Source organism: Tursiops truncatus, chromosome 16, assembly GCF_011762595.2.
Source record: "Tursiops truncatus isolate mTurTru1 chromosome 16, mTurTru1.mat.Y, whole genome shotgun sequence".
Classification (NCBI taxonomy): Eukaryota; Metazoa; Chordata; class Mammalia; order Artiodactyla; family Delphinidae; genus Tursiops; species Tursiops truncatus.
In genome coordinates this window covers 38,474,706-38,501,401 of record NC_047049.1, presented here as the reverse complement: position 1 = coordinate 38,501,401, position 26,696 = coordinate 38,474,706, and the positions used below count along the sequence as shown (strand labels likewise).

At 39.4% G+C, this 26,696-nt stretch overlaps 1 long non-coding RNA gene across 1 annotated transcript in view; it reads right to left on the bottom strand.

Annotated features, from left to right (window-relative positions):
• Positions 1–8,501, bottom strand: part of LOC141276822 (uncharacterized) — a 72,869-nt gene extending 64,368 nt beyond the window's left edge. The window contains exon 1 of the long non-coding RNA XR_012327007.1: positions 7,527–8,501. This is a non-coding gene — a long non-coding RNA (uncharacterized lncRNA). The remainder of the gene's footprint in view (positions 1–7,526) is intronic.
• Between the last annotated feature and the right edge of the window lie 18,195 nt (positions 8,502–26,696).

Genomic DNA, 26,696 nt, shown 5'->3' with positions numbered 1-26,696 from the left:
GCATTCAAGTTCCATTAAAACTGAAAAAATAAAACATGTGCAAAACAAATTTGGCTGTGGCCTGCAGTTTTCAAACTCTGGCTCCAACTCTGAGTCAACGATCACTAAGGTCCACTCCAGCTCTGAAAACACAAGACTGCCCAAGCCAAAGTACACTGGACAAGGTACATGTGGTAGCTTAGATCAAGTGTGACATCCAGTGGCTTATTTGGCTAATGACACTTAGAGACTTTAATAGCCTGGGGAATTCTGACCTCTTAGGCACTTAATCTTGCTGAAAAAGATTTCAACTGAAGAAAGGGAACTGGAACTAACAAGTATTCTCCCCTGGGTTGTAGGCACTGTGAGAGGAACTTTCCCCATTTATCCTACCCACACTCCACAGTGACACCAGTATTATTATCCACCAAAATGAGAAACAGAAGGAGGCATAGAGATGAACTAACTTGTCCAAGCAACTTGCCAAGCTTGCAAGTAAGAAACTGTAAATACAGTCTGACTCCTGAATCCACGCTGCATACATCATTCTGGGACTGTAGAGAACATGTTTCCAAATTTCTATTTTTAATGTGGAAGTTAGCCTGGGGAAGGTTAAGTGATGCCAAAAAGTTAACTAGCAACTAGGGAAAGGGCTGAGGCTGAAACCCCAGTCTTGCAGAGGATCCACCAATTAATTTTTCCATTATAAATTGCCCATAACAGAAACATCTTTTACCTCCACCAGGGCCTCTGAAATACAAAGACCCTTTGCTTTACTTCAGAGAAAAGCCCCCACTCTGACCACTGGAAGATTAGAAATGAACTTACAGACTGCTTCATACCAAGAGTTGGCAGCAGAAAGGAGAGAAAAGAACACTAATAATAATTTTTTAAAACTTGAATGTGTAGGTAGTACCATGAATACAGGGGCAAAAAGTCTTGACACATTTTAAGCTCCCAAGGTCTCAATCTATACAAACTGGCATAATAATTGATGTCCATAATGATGACTCTGAGTCATTAAAGCAATTAAATTATTCTTAGAGTCTTATGTTTAATCGAGTAAGAAAATATGTAATCTAATTTAGAAAGATTTAACCTCCAAAATAATGAGAGTGAACATTTTCTCTGCAGTTAAATAGCTTATCTTGAAGACTGGCTTTGGTTTGCCACATTCTAAACCCTTGAGAGCAGTCTATAGGAGTAGTTAGATGACATCTCCTGTCTGGCCAGAAATTCTTCTACCATTAGTCTTTGGTTTAGGCTACAAATATGGGGGCATCATTCCCAGATAAGAACTATTTTTAATACCCTTTGCCTGTTTTGCCCTGATAAAATCTAGTCTCTTTCAGTTCAGTCTGAGCAGAGTCACATTCAAGAAGGAGCTCATAAGGAATTTCATTCTTTATATTTCCCAAGTGACTTTGAAGGGCATTCAAATATGAAGTCTACAGTAATCTTGGAGGTATCACCTATCCTCTCTATTTACTTTTCTCACACACTGCATCTTCCCTGGGACGTACGTCTTCAAAATCCCCAGGAAAAGTTTTCTCTGCTTCTTTACCAGCCATGCCTTGTCTTCTGCCTGGAATTTCTCCCCCATATTCACATCCCTTCTAGTCTTCTTTACCATTTTAGTCATGCCCACTTGTCACAAATTAACTCCCACTTTAGGGTTTGACTCAAATACAGTAAAATCTCCCCTTCAAAGAACTCCCTGTGCCCCTCACTGAGAATGAATTCCTTCTTCTACTGCATCACAACTGCAATTTTAGTTCATACTCGTTCATTCTCTCAACTATGCCTGACATTTCAATCGTTCTTCCCATGCTCTATCAGAGTTCCTTGAGTAAAGGGACTATATATCTTGCTCTGTTTTGCACGTAGTAATCAAACAAGAAATACTGATGAAGTTTTGAATACTTGTAAGTTGCTGAATTAAACTAAGCATTGCAGAGAAACTCAGAGAAATCTCCAGTAAGTGTTTTACTTGCTACAGTTTTCATTGAAGACCTCTGTGAAATGAGTTTGTCTGCTTTGCTGACTTACGGCATCATTGAACTCCTAACAAATAATGCTCTTTGAGGATTTCTGGGTCCTCATTCATTCAACAAACATTACTGAGTACCCACCATGTGCCAGATGGTTCTAAGTGCTAAAGATTCCATGGTAAACAAAAATTCTCTCTCTCTCTTTCTCTCTCCTCTTTCTCTTGATAATTACACAAGCTTAGAATGTATAAAGTTGGGCTTGAAGTTTATAAACTAATATTTATAACATATACCAGCTTTTCTTCTATGAAATGCAGATGAAAGGATGTGGTTAAAGGAGATTTCTGGAAAGCTAGATTTCAGTTAGCCATGATTTTGCCACATTTGTTATCAAATGTAGGGGAACTAGCATTTCTGGAGCATCTCCTTTACTGAGATTATTTGCTAAATTGTTTTAAATTATTTCATTTATATATTACAACCACTCTATGAGATACTCGCTATTTCCATTTTGCAGATAATTAAGCTGATCTTAGTTGAAGTTAAGAAAACAGTTCAAGTATGGAGTTTCCTTAAAAAACTAAAAATAGAACAACCATATTACCCAGCAATCCCACTACTGGGCATATACTCAGAGAAAACCATAATTCAAAAAGAGTCATGTACCACAGGGTTCATTGCAGCTCTATTTACAATAGCCAGGACATGGAAGCAACCTAAGTGTCCATCGACAGATGAATGGATAAAGAAGATGTGGCACATATATACAATGGAATATTACTCAGCCATAAAAAGAAACAAAATTGAGTTATTTGTAGTGAGGTGGATGGACACAGAGTCTCTTATACAGAGTGAAGCAAGTCAGAAAGAGAAAAACAAATACCGTATGCTAACACATATATATGGAATCTAAAAAAAAAAAGTGGTTCTGAAGAACCTAGGGGCAGGACAGGAATAAAGATGCAGACCTACTAGAGAATGGACTTGAGGACACAGGGAGGGGGAAGGGTAAGCTGGGACGAAGTGAGAGAGTGGCATGGACATATATACACTACCAAATGTAAAATAGACAGCTAGTGGGAAACAGCCGCGGAGCACGGGGAGATCAGCTCGGTGCTCTGTGACCACCTAGAGGGGTGGGATAGGGAGGGTGGGAGGGAGGCAAGAGGGAAGAGATATGGGAACATATGTATATGTATGTATATGTATAACTGATTCACCTTGTTATAAAGCAGAAACTAACACACCATTGTAAAGCAATTATACTCCAATAAAGATGTTAAAAAATAAATAAATAAAAAATAAAACAAAAACAACAAAAAAAATAAAGGCTGTCATTTTTTCAAAATTTAAAAAAAAAAAAGTTAAACAAGGAGGCCATTGCCCTGAGGCGGCTCTAATGCTGTGGAGGTCTATGTAAGCAAACCAAAATCTAAGCCCGTAAATGCCCAGATTTGAAGTAGAATACAGAAAACTAATCACAAGCAGCCCATTAAGCTGAAGTTGTAGCCAATCAGGTAATTTGCTTTGGCACGTTTTCTATATGAGTCTTTCTCCTGGTTCCTGTGTGGGCAGAGAGCCCACTTCCAGTCTGGTGCTGCCCAATTCCAATTGATTTCTGCTCAAATAAACTCTTAACATTTTTAATATGCTTCAATTTTAAAACTGCTTCAAGCAATTTTTAATATGCTTCAATATGCTTTTCACGCCTCTAACTTAAATCAAGAAAAACCTGGCCATCTAGAAGAATAAAAATAACCCCATGTGAATCCGGTAGTTTTGCTCAGGGTCCTGTCCTTATGTGTTCCTCTCTGCTAAGAAATGTCTACCTGGGGACTTCCCTGGCGGTCCAGGGGTTAGGACTCCGCGCTTCCACTGCCGAGGGCACGGCTTCAATCCTTGGTCAGGGAACTAGGATCCCACAAGCCACATGGCTTGGCCAAAAACAGGAGAAAAAAAAAAGAAAACAACTCTGTCTAGAATTTCCTTTGATGGGAAGAAATGCCCCACCCAGGCCCCTTTAACTTGTTTAATTGGAGAACTGCACTGTGTTGGGCCAGTTAGGAAAAGTCAAAAGCCTATTTCTAGCACAAAACTCAGTGCTTTCCAGGGATTTTATTATTAATCAATTGGGGTATAAATTTCACAAGTGCTACTCCATTCTGGCTTTGGATATAAGACTGCTCTTATTCATTTCCTATTAATTCTAACCAGGGATTCCTTACTCCATCTCTGCAAAAGTGATAGCAGGTTGACTGGTTAATAATTTAGAGCTCAAACAGTGCTCAAGGAAGCACTATAGATATCACCAACAAACATGGGAAGCACGTATTACTTGTATTGCTAAATCACATTACACACATGTATACATACGACCCTAAACTCTTATCAGAGCCACTTTGCATACTCTTTGTAAGCGACAGCATCCCCAGCACTGTTCCCAAGATAACTATTTGCAAAGGGGCTTTGGAAGAAATACATTAAGAGGAATGTGCTGTTGCTATGAAGTCTTCTGAGATGCTTGAACTGCAGTCCGGCAGAATCTCCTGACATTCTCTAAATGTGATTTTGGATTTGTCCCTGCTGCCATCTTTTCCTTGAAGTCGCCTGGGAAACTTCTCACTATATCCTTTTGTCTTTGTTCATGGCTGTTCCTTTAATTGTGCTTTTCACATTAAATTCTGAGTAGGTCCCTTATCTATCTTCCCCGGGAGACTAGAGTTTCTGAGTGTTTCAATCATCATCTTACTAATATTTTATCTTTATTTGCCTGACGACTAACTAGGCTCTCAATAAACATTTGAGGAATGAAAAAGAATACATGTGAATTGGGGCTTCCCTGGTGGCGCAGTGGTTGAGAGTCCGCCTGCCGATGCAGGGGACACGGGTTCGTGCCCCGGTCCGGGAAGATCCCACATGCCGCAGAGTGGCTGGGCCCGTGAGCCTGTGCGCCCGGAGCCTGTGCTCTGCAACGGGACAGGCCACAACAGTGAGAGGCCCGCGTACCGAAAAAAAAAAAAAACATGTGAATTAATTTGGCTTTGCGTAGTATCAGGAGACAGGAATAGCTTTAAATTTCAAACTCCTAGAAAGAACTACTTGAGATGTTGATGTGCACGAATGAGACTTTTCTCTACCTCATGAAGACCACAGAAGGAAAGAATCTAGGAAAGAACTAGAAAGTGACCCTGTGTGGTAGCCACACAGTTCAAGTTTATGAGGATTTCAGAGAACTCACTCCTGAGCTGCATGAATCCCAAAATAGCACTACAAGAGTCAGCAAGGTCATATGCCATGCCTAGGAGACTCTCAGTAAATACTTGTAAAATAACTAGAGAGGACTAGAGTGGACACCCTATGATATTTGCAAGAGCAATACATAGACTCAAAGAAAAGATGAGCACAGGTTCTAGAGCCACCAGTTTGTTTTGTTTGTTTACCTACCATTTATTATTCTGTGTGCCAATCTGTGTTCTATGCATTTCACATGTATTAACCACTTGAAGACTCACAGTTTGCCTGTGAGATAGTTACTGTAAACCTCATGATTTAAGATGTGATAACTAGGGCTTAGAGAAATGAACTACCTTAGAGAAATGAATAACCATATAGCAAATAAGTGGCACAGTCAAGTTTCAAACCCTGGCCCCCTGGCTCCAAAGCTGAGGTTATTAACCATTGTCATGGCCATGGAGGGCTGCCACTCAGACCTCCTTTAAGAGAGCAGCAAGCACGTGCGGTGTGACAAGGCCACGCTTCCCCTGGGGTGCTCCCAGACAATGGGCAAAGCAGAGGCATTAGAACTGGGCCACCATTGCCCAGCACAGGACCCCTCTGTCAAGCAACCTTTCCTCAGAGATTCCCTGTTAGCCTAACCCAGACCTTCTCAGGGCTGCACCATGGTCTGAGGATTTTCCAATGCAATCATTCCTTCCTTCCCTCCCTCTTTTCACAAATGCCAGATCTGCACCACAGTCTGAAGGTTCTCTAACCTGCTTCTATTCCCTTCCCCTAAATCCTAAACAGGTATTTTCCCCAATAAAATCTCTTGCATGTCTAATCTCATCTGGGTATCTGCATCTTGGATGACACAGGTGATACCACAAGTGGTCCAAGAAAAACAGGTAGTATTATGAGGTTTCAGGACTGGCTCATTCACTACCCAAAAGGCAGGAATGACTCCATCCTGTGCAGGGTATAGATAGTCCCTGGCACAGGTGGCAGCCCAGTTGCTGAAGATTTCACTGGTGCTGACCCGGGAAATGCCTTGTTGGAAGGAAATGCTCTTAACGGTACAATAACTCAGATATTTGAAAGATATTGGGGAAAAATTCCTACAAAGGCAAGAGAATTAGTCATTACCAAGTTGTTTCAATGCTCCACAAAGGAAAAATGTGAAACAGGTCTGGCAGCTACCGGCTGAGAGAGAAGCAAGAGGGCCTCTTTGGTAGCTTATCTCTTTCAGTGTAGATAGCTAGTGGGAAGCAGTCGCATAGCACAGGGAGATCAGCTCGGTGCTTTGTGACTGCCTGGAGGGGTGGGATAGGGAGGGTGGGAGGGAGGGAGATGCAAGAGGGAAGAGATATGGGAACATATGTATATGTATAACTCATTCTCTTTGTTATAAAGCAGAAACTAACACACCATTGTAAAGCAATTATACTCCAATAAAGATGTAAAAAAAAAAAAAAGCAAACACAGCTGAGGAGCACGTTCAGAAGTTAATAGAACTGCAGAATTCCAGAGACATTTCACTCATAAACAAAACAGCATTGGTGGCCCTAGAGCCTGTTCTCATCTTTTCTTCACGTCTACATATTACTCTTGGAACTATTGTAGGCTGTTCACTCTATATCTCTTTATTTCATTAATATTGTGTCTACTATGCACAGTACAGAACTTTGCTGACTCTTGTAGTGCTATCCTTGGATTTATACAGTTACTCACATTTAAATACACAGCCAAAATATGTCAGCTAAGCTAAAGCCTGGGCTCTGGTTGGGAAAACATGGGACGCTAGAATATGGGATGGAGATTTTCGGGTGGATTCCCTCAAGGATTTTACTCTGCAGACCTTCCTTCCCCCAAGAGCTTCCAGAGGTTGCCTTCACAATAAGAACTAGCATTTCTCCTGTGTGGGGAGACACTGCAGAAGCTTCTCCTTCCTAAGGCAACAGATAACTCCCTAAGGTGATGCTCCCACTTCCTCTCCAGGATGGCCAGGATGATAGACAGGGTTCAATCCAGCATAACTCAGCTTGGACCATGCTGGGTTTGATAAGAGAGAAAAGAAATTATACCTCCAGAAGGAATAGCAAGAATCACCTAGTAGGTACAAGCAGAAGCCAAAGGAGGACCCTGGGGTTGGATCGTGAGTGCGCTTGTTCAAAGGGCCAAAGTGTGAGGCTGGATAAGAAAGAACTGATTTAACGCTTTGGGAAAGATTCCTAGAGAAGGGCAAGCTCATACTTACGAGAGTAAATTGGTTTCCTAGTGCTGCTGTAACAAATGACCACAAACTTAATGGCTTAAAACAACTCAAAGTTAGTATCTTACCGGTATAATCAGAAGTCCAAGATGGATCTCACCAGCTAAAATCAAGGTATTGGCAAGGCTGCATTCCTTCCGGAGACTAAGGGGAAATCTGTTTCCTTATTTTCTCCAGCTCCTAGAAGCTGCCAGCATTCTTTGGCTCGTGGCCCTTTCCTCCATCTTAAAAATCAGCAGTAAAGAATCTTCAGACCTCTCTCTCTTGACCATCCTGCCTCCATCTTTCCCTAATAAGAACACATGATTACATTGAGATACACCTGGGTAATCTCCCCATCCTTAATCTTAATTAAATTAAGGCCCCTAATTTAATCGCACCTGCAAGGTTTCTTTTGCCAGGTAAGATAACATACTATCAGGTTCCAGAGACTTTGGGGGGCGGGGGTGAATTTTTTGCCTAATACAGATGGAATTTTTTAATGTATATAAATTTATTTACTTATTTTTGGCTGTGTTGGATCTTCTTTGCTGTACGCAGTCTTTCTCTAGTGGTGGCGAGCTGGGGCTACTCTTCGTTGCGGTGCATGGGCTTCTACGGTGGCTTCTATTGTTGTGGAGCTCGGGCTCTAGGTGCAGAGGCTTCAGTAGTTGTGGCTCATGAGCTCTAGAGCTCAAGCTCAGGAGTTGTGGCGCACGGGCTTAGTTGCTCCGCAGCATGTGGGATCTTCCCTGACCAGGGCTCGAACCCATGTCCCCTGCATTGGCGAGTGGATTCTTAACCACTGTGACATCAGGGAAGTCCCTCAAGGTTTTTTTTATTGACTTGACTATGATTCATTTCTCAAATGAGACCTACGGCTGTTTACTCAGGTGACTGTAGACTGGAGAGAGGAGAACCCAGAGACTCTGAAGACTATTGGACACAGAATTTGAGTTGACATTGATACCCAGAGACCCCCAAAGGCATCACTGGCTCCTGTTAAAGTGAGGCCTATCAGGTGTCAGGTAATAAATGGAGACCTACTGAAGTCTGGCTTATAGGGCCTCTACCAGGTCCACAGACCCACCCACTGGTTACTGCTATTCACATGAGCCAGGGGTGCTGAACAACTGGCTTTCTGGGCAAAGAAAGAAAAAAACATGTAATGCCTGGTAGGCCTCTTTGGGTTCTGGAGACAGGACAACGCTCACTTAGAAATACTGCTCTAGTCGACATACAAGGTGTCAGGAGGCTGCCTGCTGGAGTGGGACCTGGAGTAAGAAAGGGCTCTGCAGCAGGTCCAGGCTGAAGAATGAGCAACCCTGTCCCTTGGGCCATATGAACCAAAAGACCCTGCAGTGTTGGGGTCGGTGGTGGTAAAAGACGTAGTGTGCAGTGCATGGCAAGCCCTAATGAGGCATCTGCAATGCAGGTCTGCGGGGGTCTGGAGCCAGGCCGTGTCATCTGCAGTGAAGAACCAGCTCTGGGCTTGTTACTGGGTCCTGGTAAAGACGAAATGCCCGGCACCTGCTTCTCATAGGATCCAAACTAACACAACCACCCTGTTAAATCACGTCATCTGTTACAGCTCTCCTCCTCCGCGGACAAAGAGATGGTCTGCAGGAAGCTAGGCTAGAAGCCAAGCTGACGACCCGCACACCCTGAGGCATTCCTTAGTCCTTCCCTTGCAACTGATATTATCTCCCCAGCAAGATGGTGCACGGTAACCCCCATCAGAGTGAGCTCCTTCCCCATCAAGTGCAGGTTTTGGTGTTTCAATGATTCCCCCAGAACCAAGAGGAGTTTTGTAGAGGAGCTAAATGGCAAGGGTCAGTTTTCCCTCACCCCAAGCACCTGGATTCCCTGGGCAAGTAGACCTCTGGCAGGTTTGACCTTGAATCTCTGGAGTTTTGTACTTATTGCCATTTGGTTGCTTGTTGTCTGGTTATTTTTATAGTTCTTGTTTCTTTCTTCTTCTTTTGCTCACTTCCCTTGTGATTTTGTTGTTCTTGTTGTCGTTTTTGTTTTGCGGTACGCAGGCCTCTCACTGTTGTGGCCTCTCCCGTGGCGGAGCACAGGCTCCGGATGCGCAGGCTCAGCGGCCATGGCTCACGGGCCCATCTGCTCCGCGACATGTGGGATCTTCCCAGACCGGGGCACGAACCCGTGTCCCCTGCATAGGCAGGCGGACTCCCAACCACTGCGCCACCAGGGAAGCCCTTCCCTTATGATTTGATGACTATCTTTAGTGTTACGCTTGAATTCCTCTCTCTTTTTCATGTGTGTATCTGTTATGGGTTTTTGGTTTGTGGTTACCCTGAAGTTCATATATAACAACCTATATATAACTATTTTAAGTTGGTGATCTAATTCGTATGCATTCTAACTACCCTGCATTTTTACTTCTCCCTCCACCACATTTACTATGGTCAACATCATATTTTACATATTTTTGTTTTGTGTATCCCTTAACGACTTATTGTGGATATGGATGATTTTACAACCTTCCTACTAACTGCATAAGTGGTTGATCTACTAGCTGAAAAGTCAGCTCATAGTCTTACGGGAGTTCCCTTGTGTATAACTAGTTGCTTTTCTCTTGCCGCTTTTAAGATTCTCTCTTTATCTCTAATTTTTGCCATTTTAATTATAACGTGTCTTGGTGTGGACCTCTTTGGCTTCATCTTGTTTTGGACTGTCTGTATGTCCTGGACTTGGATGTCTGTTTCCTTTCCCAGATTAGGGAAGTTTTCTGCTATTATTTCTTCAAATAAGAGGAAATACCACTTTCTCTGTCTCTTCTCTTTCTGGGACCCCTAAAACGCCAATGTTAGTACACTTGATGTTGTTCTAGAGGTCTCAAACTATACTAATTTTTTAAAATACTTTTTCCTTTTTTCTGTTTTTCTTGGATGGTTTCCCCTACTCTGTCTTCCAGTTCACTGATCCATGCCTCTTTATCATCTAATCTACTGTTTATTCCTTCTAGTGTATTTTTATTTCAGTCACATTTTTCAGCTCTGTTTGCTTCTTCTTTATATTTTCTCCTTGTTGACATTCTCAATGTTCATCCATTTTTCTCCTGAGTTCAATAAGCATCTTTATGATCATAACCTTCAACTCTTTATCAGATAGATTGCTTATCTCCACTTTTTTTTAGTTCTTTTTCTAAGGTTATGTCTTGTTCCTTTATTAGGAATATATTTTTCTGTGTCCTCATTTTGCCCAATTCTCTGTGTCTATTTCTATGCATTAGGTAGGTTGGTTATATTTCCCAATCTTGGAGAAGTGGCCTTATGTAGAAGACATCCTATGTGGCCCAATAGCATACTCCCCTCTGGTCACCAGAGCTATGTGCTCTAGGGGTATCCTCTATGTGGGCTGCATGTGCCTTTCTGTTGTGGTGGGCTGACTACTCTGGGTGTGCTCGTAGGCAGGGCTGGCCTCGGGTCTGGTTTGTTGTGAGGCTGTGCCCTGTGCAGTGGCTGCTGGAGATAAGGGTAGGCTTCCTGCATGGTTGGCTGTGTGGCCTGTCTGGGCATGGGGGGTGGGGGTGGGGAATGGAGCTGGTGCCAGCCTTCTGGAAGGTGGGACTGGGTCCCCAGGGCCAATAGTCTAGAGAGAGAATTCTAAAATGGTGCTTGCCAGAATGAGTGTTATTATGGTAGAATAAGCTCTCAAACATGGCTGCCACTAGCATCTCCATCCCCAGGGGCAGTCCCTCTTGCCTCCTGGATCAGCAAGTGGGTCTGACACAGGCTTCTTTCAAGCTACTGCCTCCGTGCTGGGACTTTGAGAGCACAAGATTTTGCATGTGCCCTTTAAAAGCAGAGTCTCTATTTCCTATAACCCTCTGGCTCTCCCAAACATAGGCCCTGCTGGTTTTCAAATCCAGACATTTTGGGAGCTTGTCTTCCCAGTACAGGACTCCCAGGGTAGGGAATCTGATGGGGACTTGTACCCCTCATTCCTTGGGGAGGACTTCTACAATTGTCATACTCCTCCTGTTTGTGGGTCACCAACTCAGGGGAGTAGGTCTTGATTACATCGTGTCTCTAACCCCTCCTACCTGTCTCATGATTCCTTTCTATGTGTTTAGTTGTGGAAAATCTTTTCTGCTAGTCTTCAGGTCATTCTCATAGATGGTTGCTCTATAAGTAGCTGTAATTTCGGTGCGTCCATGGGAGGAGGGGAGCTCAGGGTCTTCCTACTTCACCATCTTGGCCACCTCTCTCCTGATCAAACTTAAAATTCACTTTCTTTTTAATCTACCACTTGAAGATGGCGGGACATCCAAAACGCCTTCTACAACATGGGTCAGACATACAAGTTTCCTCCACCATGTTAATAAATCTTGTCAATTGTATTCCTATGTCATTGTCTTTGTTGGGTTTTATAGACTCATAAGAATTTGGAGTGGGAGAATATAGATATTCAGGATCTCATTTGGTACTCAATTAAGCCTCAAGAACTAGGTACATTCACTTCCTTTTAACACCTGAGGAAACTGAGACTTTGAGAATCACACAGAAAGCGACAGACAGAGCCAGGAGTCAAAGGGCCCATCTTTCCCTGCCCTCTGTTCTAAAAGCCTGCTCTCATCCAGCTTTTCTATATAAAGTACCCAAAATAGTCTGCCTAAAAATAGCTTCTGGATGAGTGACCTTCTGGAGTTATCTGTTCTTTAATAGCTGTTCTTTACTGGCAAGGTACAAAATCTATGATCCCTTCAGGAAAGTGACTTTGAAAGTTGAATCTCAGAGAATTAGACTATAAATTCTGCTTTCATGGCTAAGAAACCCAGTGCCTAGTACAGACCTGGGAAGAGACTAGAGGTGAAGCATCTTATGCAAATTAAGAATTATCTAGAGACATCCATTCTCTCCAGTTATTGTCCAAAACAACAGCAGCTTTGGAAGTAGATGGTTACGTTTTTGAGGAGCAGCATGAAAAGACCATCTAGCACAGCAGGCCACAATTTCTTACCTCCAGGAGAAGAGAATCACTTGCTTCTACACGAGTGTACTTTAAAAGTGTCTCTACCCAAGGGAAGAGCCAACTGAAAGCAGCGCTCTTGTGACTCCCACCTCCTTGCCAAGCAGAAGATTCTGTCCTCAGCCATTAGATACCTGAAAGGTCCTGTTGAGAGGCCATGTGATACAATTGGAAACAACATGTTCTTAGGAACCAGGCAGGCCTGGGTTTTAAGTCTAACACTGTCACTTTCTAACTATATGCTCTTCAAAAGTTGCTTCTAACATTTCAACAATTTCCTCTGTAAAACAGAAGTAAAATCAGATGCCTGTAATGAAGCATAAGTCAGTTAACACATACGAAGCACCTAGAACTGCGTCTGCCGTATGAAAGACCAATATTTGAAATGCTTTAAAATAAATAAGCTATGTTCAACTAAATTTAGGAAACATTGAATTAGACAAACTTAAATAGATTTCTTACCTTCAGAGTGTCTAAAAACTTCTATTATCCTACTGTACATTGTGAATCTGTAAAAGAGGGGTTGAGCATATAGTAGTTCCCAAATTTATTGGATCATGAAACTTTTTTCATGACACTAGTATAAACAGTACTGGGAATACTAATTTGGAGCAAAATCTAATAGACCCTGAACAAAACTTACTGTGGCTACAAGGACATCAGAAATGTACTTTGGGGCTTTGAGTTTTTAACCTTCAACTCTATCACTTAAAATACTCATTTTATAAAAGGGAAACAAGTGATTCAACATTTATTGACAACCTACTCATGACTGTTGTTTACATGGAATTAAAACTGGTGTGAGAGTTTCTCAAAAGGGTTCACCTATCAAACTATTATAATGAAAGTGCAGCTAAATTATGAGATTAAAATATGTGCTCTTACGTGAAAAGATTTCCTTTCATTGTCATCTGTAATGCTTTTACAGTCTTTGTACTATTTCCTACCTGATTCAGTAGATGGCACTGCAGATTTAACACAGAGAAAACTCCAAAGAGTGTATGTAGATTCATCCTGGGATAAATATCCTGCCTTCTCCCCCGCTCTCTCTAGTGTCCAATGTTATCTATCAGCCAAGAGGGGAACTTGTGTATTTTGTTGGAGAGGAAGAGGGTTGAAGTAGGGTAAGAAATGGTTTTCTTCACCTTCTGGAAACTCTACCTATATATCTTATCCCTGAAAAGGCACATTTATAGAATTCTGTAGATCAGGAAGGGCAAAGACCATTATCTGGCTGCTAATCTGGACCCAACACATGTCAGACAATGCAAATCAAGGAGATCACACTTTCCCACTGGACCCAAACACCATCTCCCAATTCTTTTCCATACACTTCTCCAAGTAGCTACTATGAATCGGTCTATAAAGGCAATAAAGATGAAATCTATTTATAACAGCAGCCCTAGAGTTCAGAGACTTTCAAGATCAAATCCTTGATAAGACTCAGAAATACTAAGGAACTTATCCAAAACTTACCAGATGGTTTATGACAGAACCAGGACAGGGATCCAGGCCTTTTGACTCTCACTGAAGAGTTTTTATTTCACCCAGTCTTCATCTCCTCCTGCTAAGAGCCAGGCTATTTAAGTACAAGCCCTGAGGACCAAATCCAGATAATTAAGTGCTAGGGGTCTGTCTGGTCTCATGTGGACCAATTACCCACTTGGAGAGAGAGAGGAGGGAAAGGAGTCAGAAGTTAAACCCAAAAGCTGTCTGTGGGGACCTAGTATTATTTGTGCCACCAATCTCAAAGGCCAATTTTATCTCAGTACAAGAAAGGCCTGCTCTGTTGGCCCAGAATATCACTGCCCTCCAGCTACTCCTACCCCAGAGCTCACCACCTCCATATGCCAAGGCTTTTAATCCCTTAGCATTTAAGGCAATCAGGTATTAATTTTGAGTCAAATGGCAGGTCCCTTCATTAATATTGCTTTTTCAGGAACTTTCCATGGTTTTTCAGCTTCTAACTGTGTTGCTCTAAAAGTACATCAGGAAAAACTGAATGTGAAGCCCTTAAACTATATCCTGATTCTTTTTTCTCAAAACTGATGACATCAGAATGAACATTTCCAGTAGGTTTGGGGGCATTTCTACATGAAATCCAGCCAGAATTTTAAATATCATGCATCCAAAAGTGGTGCCGTCACCCTCTGTTTCATTCCTGATTTCCATTTAGTAATTGCAACTCTTAGAGGCACTGCTATTCTCCAGTCACCCAGATTTGAAATCTCAGTCATTCTCATCAGTCACGTTAATTTCTGTCTGTTCTGCATCTACTCTTTTTAAAACGCTCAATGCAATATTTCAAGCATATAGAAAAGGTCAAAAGAATAACATAATGGACGCCCATGTATCCACCATTAAGCTCTATCAAATGTTTGTGTTTTGCCATTATTACCTAATGTTTTTTAAGAAATAAAAGTACCATTTATATTTGAAGACCTTGCAGATCCATTCCTGATTCCATTTCTTTCCCACTTACCAGTTGTTTCAGTCAATAAATATTTCTCAGGCATTACTAAGTGCCAGGAACTGGTCTAGGAATGGAAGTACATCAGTAAATGAAACAAAAACCCCTGCTTTCATGGAGCTTACACACACAGAAGTATCACCATTCCAATTTTTTTCTCACATCTTTTCTCATTTATCCCACTGTGTATATCCAAAAATAGTATACATTGTTGTTTTGCACATTTTCAAACTTTTTATAAATGGTACTAACATGCAGTACGTATGATCTTCAACTTACCGTATTTGCCACATATTTTGATAATTACCTTGAGACAGGCCACTCTAGTTCACTCATGTTAACTTTTCTACAGCATTCCCTTGTATGGAACACCATAGCTTATTGATCCATTTTCCCTGTTGAAGGACAGTCAGGTTATTTTGCAAGTTTTCACAATTTAAAACAACACTGTAATGAACAGCCCTTCTCGCCAGTATCATATTCATATGGCTTCTTCCCTACTTCCCATACTTGTACAGTGCCTTGTTCCTAGGAGCTCAGCCAATATGTGCTCTCTTGAATTTTCTAGCGTTTTCTAGGTTGACCAGAAATTTATTAGTGGACTACTTTAGCTTGTAGGGAGAGCTCCAGACCCCCTAGATATCTTTAGAAGAGAATTTACATATTACAAAGATAAAATTAAAATTGTGCCCCATTACTAAAAGATGGGATTGTATTGGAAGAAGTGTAAACAAGGTGAATTGGTGCAAGATATCGCTTGTTACCTTTAGCACAAACTTCCCTGAGTCCATCACTCCCTTATTCTTCTAACCAATATAGTAATAATACCTAGAACAGTGCTTCTCAACCCTGGCTGACCATTAAAAGTACCTGGGAGATTTTAAATCCCACTGACTCTGGGCCTCTTATCACAGCAATAAAATGAAAATGTCGGGGTGGGTCCAAGGTGTCAGTGCATTTTTATATATATATATATATATATATATATATATATATATATATATATATATATATATATATATATATAATGTTCCTATTCCAGGACTTATACTGCTCCCCCATTCTTTTTTTTTTTTTAATTTTATTTATTTATTTTTGGCTGTGTTTGGGTCTTCGTTTCTGTGCAAGGGCTTTCTCTAGTTGCGGTGAGCAGGGGCTACTCTTCATCGCGGTGCGCGGGCCTCTCACCGTCAGTGTATTTTTAAAGTGTTACTTGGGTACAGACAATGTTGAGAACCTCTTAGCTAGGGCAGTGGTGAGCCTCAGATTGTGGGCCACTGCACACTGCTGTGCTGAACTCTCTGCTAAATGTTGGTCAGTCAATGCGCACAGTTATTCGGGCTCCAGGTAAAGATACATATTATTCTTACTCTAATTGATCACCTTTAGCAGCCTATCATGATCTGTATAGAACTGTTTACTGTCCTGTGTACTTATATACTCCCAAAGCTAAGTCCTTCCGGGTTCCACTGATCATGTGGTATTTCTTTGGAGTTAGCTGAATTTTGTCGATACCTCATACCTGCAGAAGGTTAAAAGCCCTTTACTGCTCTACAACATGTCACACAAATCCTCACTCAACTCAGTGTTCTACCTGACAGGTGTTATCATTATGGCTGTTTTCTCGTCAGTAGTAAAAATAAATTGTACACTTTTATCGAAGTATACAGTGTTGTCTAATCTCAGGTTCCAGAATGAATACAAGTGTTTTTTTTTTTTTCATCCTGAAATTTGTTCTTTCTCTATACCAGTGATTACTTTTTAATCTCTTCAAATGTATTCCCAAAACTTTTAGTATTCTAAATATACTGTGAATCTTGAAAGGTTCGAAGCCACAATCCAAATGGCTCATATTAGGTTGTAGGAAGAAAAATGAGTCAAAATGTCTACTTTGTCTGCTTTTAGTGTAGGTCAGTGTTTTTCAAACTGAGGTCTTTCCAGGAGTTCGATAATTACCTTTAAGAATTTTACATTTTGTATTTTGATGCCAAGCAAAGTCTTACAATATTTACATAAACAGCGATGGACTATATTGAGTGCTTGCTATATGATAGGCCCTCTGGTAAGTGTTCCACACACATACCTTATTCATCCCCACAACAGCCATGAGATAAAGTATTCTATCCTATTAGAGATGAAGGAAAAGAATAGAACACTTATTAACTTGCCCCAAAATGCACAGCTGACACCTGATGAGGTTGCGATTCAAACCCAAGCCATGTAGTTCCCAGCTTCACCTTGTAATCAATAGTTTATGCTGCTACTTGAAGTATTAATAGAATGGTATTACTTTGGCACCAATTATTAAGAAAAGATGGGCTTAAATGTAATTGGTTCTTTGTGCCATGTGAAGACCAACTGATGCCACAGCATTTGCTCAAATATGAACTTTGCAGTAGAACAGAGAAGAGTGATGATTAGAAGTGAGTCATCACAGTTCACCATAGCAAAGACAGGCAGACTCAAAAGAGCCCATACAAAAGTAGTGAGAACCATAATCACATTACAAGTGGCAATTTAACTTCAGCAAAACAGCATCAGGCATCACATTTAATAATTGCTGTTATTTGATTCTTACTGGTTTGTGGCTTTTCATTATATTTGAAAATTTTAAATTTATTTAGTTTTTAGAGGTATGTAAGATTGATAAGTAAAACAAATTTATGCCTAATTTTGTCTCTGCATACTTAGCTAATATTTTATTAACAGGCTTTAAGTAAAATTATGGTATACATAATAAATTTGTTTTTCCTTTTAACTGCAGTTAATTTATTACTCAAGTTTGATAAACACTGATGTAGACTTAAAAGCAAAAATGCACTAGAGCTCCCACACTTCACACAAGGTCCAGTCCTGGTCGCTAGGGTTTAGGGTCCAAAGTCCCAGTGTTGCCTTGACCAGCCTTGTTCTCTCTGCCTAGATGTACCTAAACAAATTATCGGGGGCAGCTGACAGAGCATCCAATTTTGCCAGGATCTTGACCATTCTTCCATTTTCTTTCCTACCTAGCTGTCCATAGAGGTAGCCCACAATCTCAGGTGACTACACTTTGAAATGAACACCCTTGTATTTGGAAAGAACTTCACCTTCAAAGATATACCAAGGCCTGTACAAAAGATTGACCTCTCTCTTCTACAGAAGACTAAGGAATTATATAATTTCTGCCTGGAGAAAGGCACCAAAAAATGCAACAGAAATTGTAGTAATCTTCTCTTCTCCTAAAGCTTGCATTTGTCTCTGGGCACATAAAAGATGCATTCACTCATTCATTTACTCATTCATTTCAGAAAAGTTATTAATCAGGCCATGTTCTAGGTACCAAGACCACAAGAATAAACAAGACAATTTCATAGGTCAATTTCATAAGGTGATAATTGCTGGGAAGGAAATAATACAGACTAGAGAAAAAAGGAGAGGGAGCTACTTTAGATTGGGTGCTCAAGGAAGGTGCCTTTGATAAGGTGGAATTCAATTACAAGACAAGAAAGAAATATTAGAGTACAAATATTAAAAAGAGCAAATGCAAAAATAAATTACTGAAAAACCAAAGGAAATTTTTCAAATAACATGAGACAATGCATTGTAAAATGCTATCAAATAAATATAACCTAGATAAAATTGATAATTTCCTAGGAAATCAGTAGAGATAGACCAATCTCCATAGAAGAAATAATGTCATCAAAGAGCTTCCCACAAATTTAAAAAAATAAAGCCACCAACCCCAGATGTTTCCACAAGAGAATTATATAAAACATTTAAATATCATATAATCCCTGAAATACTTTAAATGGCCCAGAGTACAAAAAGAAAAACAGCTTCAACTTTTCAAAATTCTTCCTATAAAGTTAGTATAACATTGATACTAAAACCAGACAAATACTGAAAACATACACACAATACAGACCAATTTCATTTATAAATATTGTTGCAGAAATCTTAAATATTTTGAGGACACAAATTTACAGTATATTAAAAAGTACATCATTACAAAATTATTTTTATTTCAGGAATACAAAGGTGCTCAATATTATTTAAGCAGGAAAATTATACAATCACTTCATAGAGGTCAGGAAGACATTTGACCAAAAAAAAAAAAAATCATGTAAAGAATACTCAATAAAATAAGAATTGCTGTACATTCTTTAACCTGATAAATATATATGCCTCAGCAAAAAAACAACATAACGCAACACTAGAACAAGACCAGAATGCTTTCTTTTTCCTTGTTCTTTAATACTGTATTGGAGAGCTTAGCCAATGCAACTAGACAAGATAAAGCAATCAGAAGCATTAAGAATGAGAAAGGGATAGATAGAACTATCTCTATATGCAGATGATATTTTTATATTTAGAAAAGTCAAAGTAATTAATGGATAACTACTACTAATGATAAGAAAATTTAGTAAAGTAGTAGGATGTAAAATCAGCATAGAGAAATCCATAGCTTTCACATATAAAAACAATAACCAGTTGGAAAATATAATGAAAGAGAAAAACAAAAACAACGAAAAGAAATGTGTAAAATTCTTGAGGAAAACTAGAAAACTCTACTTGAAAGACACAAAGAGACTTGAAAAATAGAAATTCCTACCACGTTCCTGGATAGAAGGACTCAACATCATAAAAATGTTGATTCTCCCTGAGCTTCCTTATAAAATTAATGAATACCAATAAAATACCTTCAACTTTCTTCAGGAGCCTAAACAAGTTGACTACAGAGCTCATATAGAAGAAACAAACAAGCCTGAATCTCCAGGAGTATACTGAAAAAGAAAAACAATGAAATGGAGAGCTAACTCTGCCAGCCAGTAAAGTGTATTATAAAAATCTCTATATTTAAAATTGTGGTATTGTAGCATAAAAAAAAGGATGAGTGGAATAGAATATTGTTGTGACTTTGTTAAATTAACACTTAAGTAGACCCTGGGGTGTGGAATGGTGAGCCATCAACTTTCAACAAAAGATCACAAGGGGGCTTCCCTGGTGGCGCAGTGGTTAAGAGTCCGCCTGCTGATGCAGGGGACACGGGTTCGTGCCCCGGTCCGGGAAGATCCCACATGACGCGGAGCGGCTGGGCCTGTGAGCCATGGCCGCTGAGCCTGAGCATCCGGAGCCTGTGCTCCGCAACGGGAGAGGCCACAACAGTGAGAGGCCCGCATACCGCCAAAAAATAAAAAATAAAATAAAATAAAATAGGACGTTTATTACTTCTGGACATCCTGGGAAAAGTTCATGGCATGCCTCAAGGGGCCATGCAAGGAAGTCAGGGTTGGCTGCAGGAGAAAGAGTGGTAGGACCTGAGGCACATGCTTTTTTTAGGGTCCTTCGGTGGAGTGCTTTGGAGTGCCTAGGCTAATGCCAGATTAGTTAATTAAAACCAGAAAGACTGGGGTTTTGGTGAACTCTGCAGGGTTTTACCTAAGGAGCACAAAATGTAAGTGTCCTGGGAGGTGAGGGACATCACTGTCTATCAAAAGGGCCATTCGGGGAGTCATATCAGGAATTTACATTTACTTGTAAATTATCTAGAGCATGCGCTGAAGGGTCTAGTGTCAGTTGATGGCCCCTGCAGGCCACATGGCCACACAAAATGGATGTCAAGGCAGCAATATAATGGAGAACTTTAAACTCTCAACAAATATCGAGAAGTCCTAGTGCATCAGACCCAAGGGTATTAAAGATTTAGTAGTTAATAAAGACAGAATCTCAAAACAGTGAAGAAAAGACAGACTTCTTAAGTGAGTATTAGGACAATTGGACAGTCATTTGAAAAGATAGAATTGTGTATGATCCCATACACCAAGGGAAAGTCCAAATGGATTAGATTTCTAAATGTAAATAATGAAGCCAGGTAAGCACTAGAAGAAAATTTTTTTTTAATTCCTTTAAAGCTTAGAAGCAGAGAAAATTTTCTTTACTTTCACTCAAAATCCAGGCACAATAAAATAAAAAGTAATATATGGCTAATAAAAATTTTAAATAGCATGGAAAAAACTACTATAAGTCAAAAGACAAGTGACAAACTGGGAAAAATTTAACTAATTAAATTCCTGATGTAGGGCCAGTATACCAAATATATAAACATTGTCTAAAAATTAGGAAAGTATCCCTGATTTCAAACTATACGAAGTTATAGTAATCAAACAATATGGTATTGGCATAAAAACAGACACATAGACAAATGGAACAGAACACAGAGCCCAGACATAAAACAATGCATATATGGTCAATTAATTTACAACAAAGGAGCCAATATATAAGGGGGGAAGGACAGTCTCTTCAGTAAATGGTGTTGGGAAAACTGGACATGCAAAAGAATGAAACTGGACCACTATTTTACACCATACACAAAAATAGATTTAAAATGGATTAAATACTTGAACATGAGACTGAAACTTCAAAACTCCTAGAAGAAAACATGCAGTAAGCTCCACAAGTGTGGCGAGGATGTGGAGTAAAGGGAACCCTTGTGTACTATTGGTGGGAAGATAAATTGGTGTGGTCCCTATGGAAAACAGTATGGATTTTCCTCAAAAAATTAAAAATAGAACTACCCTATGATCTAGCAAAATCCACTTCTGGGTATTTATCCCCAAAAAATGAAAACATTAACTTGGAAAGATATATGCATGGCCAGGTTTACTGCAGCATTATTGACAATAGCCAAGATATGGAAACAACCTATGTGCCCATCAATGGATGAATGGATCAATAAAATGCGGTAGACATTTTATACATATATACACGTATACCACATTTTATTAATCAATAATATTGTATTGCATATTTGAGACTTGCTAGGAGAATAGTTCTCAAAAGTTCTAATTACAAGAAAAATAGTTTTATAACTACGTATGGTGACAGATGTTAACTAGACTTGTGGTGATCATTTCACAATATACACAAATACCAAAACAATACACTGTATACCTAAAACTAACATGATTTTTATATATTTATATATTAATGTAATTTATACTTCAACAAAATAATTAAATTTTTAATTTAAAAATTTTAATAAAATAAAATAAAACTAAGAAAAATAAAGACATGCAACCAGTTAAAAAAATGGAAAAAACATATGAACAGTGAATAGGGGGAAAACGTAAAGGAAATGTGATCTCAGTCTTAATAAGAGAAATCCAAAATAATAACATTGAAATACCACCATTTACCTATTTGATTAGCAAGAATTTAAAAACCTGACAGTATATACTGTTAGCATGGCTCTAGGAAGACAGACATTCTCATTGAATATTGAAGAAAATGTGAAATGATACCAACCCTGTGGAGAGAAATTTGGCAATTTACAATTGCATATGCATTTATCTTTATCTACCAATCTCATATCTAGGAATCTATATACTGGCAAAAATATACTTAATTTGTAATAACATAAGACTGGAAACAATCCAAATGTTTAACAACAGGGGACTGATTAATACATTACGGCATATGCATAAACTATGGTACGTTTGGGAAGCTATAAAAAATAAGAAAAATATCGGGACTCCCCTGGTGGCGCAGGGGTTAAGAGTCCACCTGCCAGTGCAGGGGACACCAGTTCGAGCCCTGATCCGCGGAAGACCCCACATGCCGCGGAGCAACTAAGCCCGTGCGCCACAACTATTGAGCCTGCGCTCTAAACCCCGCGAGCCACAACTACTGAAGCCCACATGCCTAGAACCCATGCTCCTCGACAAGAGAAGCCACCACAGTGAGAAGCCTGCTCACCGCAACAAAGAGTAGCCCCTGCTCGCTGCAACCAGAGAAAGCTGGCGCGCAGCAACAAAGACCCAACCCAGCCAAAAATAAATAAATAAAATTTAAAAATAAATAAATAAAAGTTTACAAAATTAAAAAAAGAGAAAAATATCAATATACTGAAATAGAATTATCTCTTGGTGTATTTTAAGTGAAATAAGGAAGATGCAAAGGAGAATGTATAACATGCTACCTCATGAATAAGAAGGGAACAGTCCCGAACTCATACTACAAGGCTAGCATTACTCTGACACCATCACAAAAAGGACACTGCAAGAAAAGAAAACTATAGGCCAATAACCGTGATGAACATAGATGCAGTAATTCTCAACAAAATATTAGCTAACTGAATTCAAAAGCACATTAAAAGGATCAAATCCCATGATCAAGTGGGATTAATCCCTGGGATGCAAGGATGCTTTAACATCTGCAAATGACAGGATGGACCTGGAGGGCATTTTTCTAAGTGAAATAAACCAGACTGAGAAAAAAAATACTGAAAAGTATCACTTATATGTGGAATCTGAAAAAAAAATTGAACATGTAGAAACAGAGTAAAATGGTGAATTCTGGTAAGATGAATAAAGTCTGAGGATCTAATGTATAACATGGTAACTATAGTTGATAGCACTGTGTTGCATAGTTGAAATTTGCTGAGAGAGTAGAATTTTTTTTTTTTTTTGCAGTATCCGGGCCTCTCACTGTTGTGGCCTCTCCCGTTGGGGAGCACAGGCTCTGGACGCGCAGGCTCAGCGGCCATGGCTCACGGGCCCAGCCGCTCTGCGGCATGTGGGATCTTCCCGGACCGGGGCATGAACCCATGTCCCCTGCATCGGCAGGCGGACTCTCAACCACTACGCCACCAGGGAAGCCCAAGAGAGTAGAATTTAAGTGTTCTCACTAAAAACAAAAGAAAAAGGAAAAAAAGGTAAGTATGTGAGGTGATGGATATAATTAATACAATGGTGAAAATTCTTTCACAATATATACATATGTAAAAGCATCTTATTGTACACTTTTAATATATTACAATTTTGTCAATTATACCCCAGTAAAGATAAAAAATAAAATTAATATTTTGTAATCCCTAAAGAAATAATGGATCTAATTAACACATCCATGGCTGTGAAAACCAAAGACTAAAGGTTGACAGGGACTTTTAAGATGGATGGATCAGGCTGACAACTCTCGAATGTCATGTCAATCCAAACATAAACGGGACAACCAGACATTATGTATCTCTTATTTCATAAAACAGTCCTATCAAGGAAGTATTCTTGCCAAAAGAAAAAAAATTAACTTGAATCTAACCAACCTTTTAGATCTATCTATTGTTTATAGGAAATAGCAAGGATAGACAAAAAAGTTAAAACACACCATGAGAAAGCAAAAGGTCAGAATATGGGAAAAATATGTTAGACAAGCACCACGGTTTATTTATTAAACAAACAGCATGCAGAGGAGGTAGTATGGGGAGAAATGTTACATATTAAGAGCAACATAAGAGGTAAGTAAACTAAATGCCATATACCAAACTTATTTGGACCCTTAATAAACAAACCCTCTGTAAGGCATTTTTTAGAACAATCAGGAAAATTTGACCATAGACTGAATAGTATGCGAAATTAAGGAGTTATTGTTCATTTTGTTAGATATGAGACTGACCTTGTGGTTGAGTAAAAGAAAAATATCTTTTCCTGTTAAAGAAATATAATAAAGTATTTAAAAGGGAAATAGTACAGCTTGAACCCATCCCCACCCCAGAAAATGTGAAGGGATAGATGAAATGAGATTGGCAAACTGTTTATAATATCTGAAGCTAGATGAAGGAGTATATGGGGTATTGTTGTACTAGTCTCCTTCTGTGTTTATATGTTTCAAATTTTCCATAAAAGTTTTTTTTAAGACCTCAAGAAATTCAGTGATAGTCTAACCTTGGAATCACGGTGGAGGCACAGGGAGGATGATCCCTATGGGAGAAGATTATCGGACTTTACTGTGTGGGTTTCACAGTCCCCACCAGAAGGAAACATATTTCCCACAGGACCCCAATAAATTTTATGCTAAAAATGGGCATTGAGATGCTACTTGGTTAATCCAAAGAAAATAAAATGCCCTCCAAAAATGGGAAGCTTTCTCTTCAATAGTCTTGAAAGCATTCTCTTATCATAAAAACATGTCTTGAAATAGAAATATTCACTTTTCATTAAAAAAATATTTTTAATGAATAAAAACATTCATTTTTAATTTCATGTTTAAATATTCATTTATTTAAACACGAAGTGAATCACCCATAGAGAGAAAAAACTCAGTTACTACTTTTTGCAATAACCGTCTACAACGTGAATACAACCATATTCTACCTTAATCTAAAATTGACACAAATTCTTGAAGTATATCATGATTCCTTTCTAGCTTTGCCTCCATGTAAACAGAAATATGGACACTACACTGACCTGTCACCTATTCGCTGCTGAGCTTATAATACTTGCATAATAAATTTGAGAGGAAAAAACCAACTCAGTTCAATAGGAACTGAGAATAAACATGCATAACTATATGTGTCCTCATTCTGTCATCTTATAAATATATATAGTAGATATTCAGTCTTACCCACAACCCATAAAAGATCAATTCCCAAATTATAGAATGTTTATTCTCCATAAATTTTTAGTTAGAGCTACATCATAGCTGATTCATTTGGCTTTTTATTATATGTAAGTTAGTTTCAGAATTTACTAGTCTTTGACAGTGATAGATGACACTCATAGGCAATCAATGATAGATGAGACCAGTTGCCAAAAAGTGACCATATTATCCAGGAGAATAAAGGACGTAGTCCTCTAAACTGGGAGGCTCCCAGGAGTCTATTTTGGCTAGGTGCCTAAGGGGTGGAAATTAATCCATTGGCCAGTGTATTTGTTTCCTAGGACTGCCAGAACTAAAGAGCACACAATGGGTGGCTTAAACAACAGATATTTATTGCCTCATGGTTCTAGGGGCTACAAGTCCAAGACTGAATAGTCACCAGGGTTGGTTTGTTCCCAGGGCTGTGAGAGAAAATCTGTTCCGTACCTCTTTCCTTGATTCTGATGGTTTACTGGCAATCTTTGGCATTCCTTGGCTTATGGACACAGCACTCTGGTCTCCACCTTCGTGTTCACATTGTAGTCTCCTGTGTATGTCTCTTTACAAGGCATTCTTTTTAGAAAGGTACCAGTCATTTTGGATTAGGGACATATTCTACTCCAGTAGAGTACTCTCAGTTAGAGTCCTACTCCTCTTAACTGATTACATCTGCAATGATCCTATTTCCAAATTCTGAGGTACTGGGGTTGAGGACTCAGCATACCTTTTTGGGGAACACAATTCAATCCATAACAGCCAGAGAGTCAAAAAATAGAAATAGGTCACCATACCATTTTCTCCAGGTGAGCTAGTAAAAATCTGCTTTCTGATTTCATACAAATATGTTGATATTTGTTCTAGCCACAGCAGAAGAAAAGGCCTAAATTATAGCCCTCATGGGGGTCATAATCAGTATAGCAGTTAGAATATAGCATGTTTCATCTGTTCTAACAATGAAATGTAACAGTGAAAGATGAGGTGAAAGTTTATTTTCTCTTCAGTTAACCATCTGAGAGTAAGCTGTCAAGGGATGATTTGACTATCAGGTACTATCACAGACCCAGGCAAGTAGTGGGGTGGTACATTGCCTGTTCTCCTCTAACTAGTGTTGAGCCAATACCCCAAGCTTCTAGTTTGCTTATTATCTTGAAACACAGCCAGAAAACAACAACAACAACAACAACAAAATACAGACAGGAAATGATGCATGCCAAGGTACTTTGAAATTTATGTGGGTGGGTCAATTGTTTAGTATTGGATTGGCTAAAAAGTTCGTTTGGGCTTTTCCATACCATCTTACAGAAAAACCTGAATGAACTTTGTGGCTAACCCAATACTTGTAAGTACTTATAGAACTCTGGAATCCATCCAAAGGAAGAGAGTAATCTTCATTGGCTGT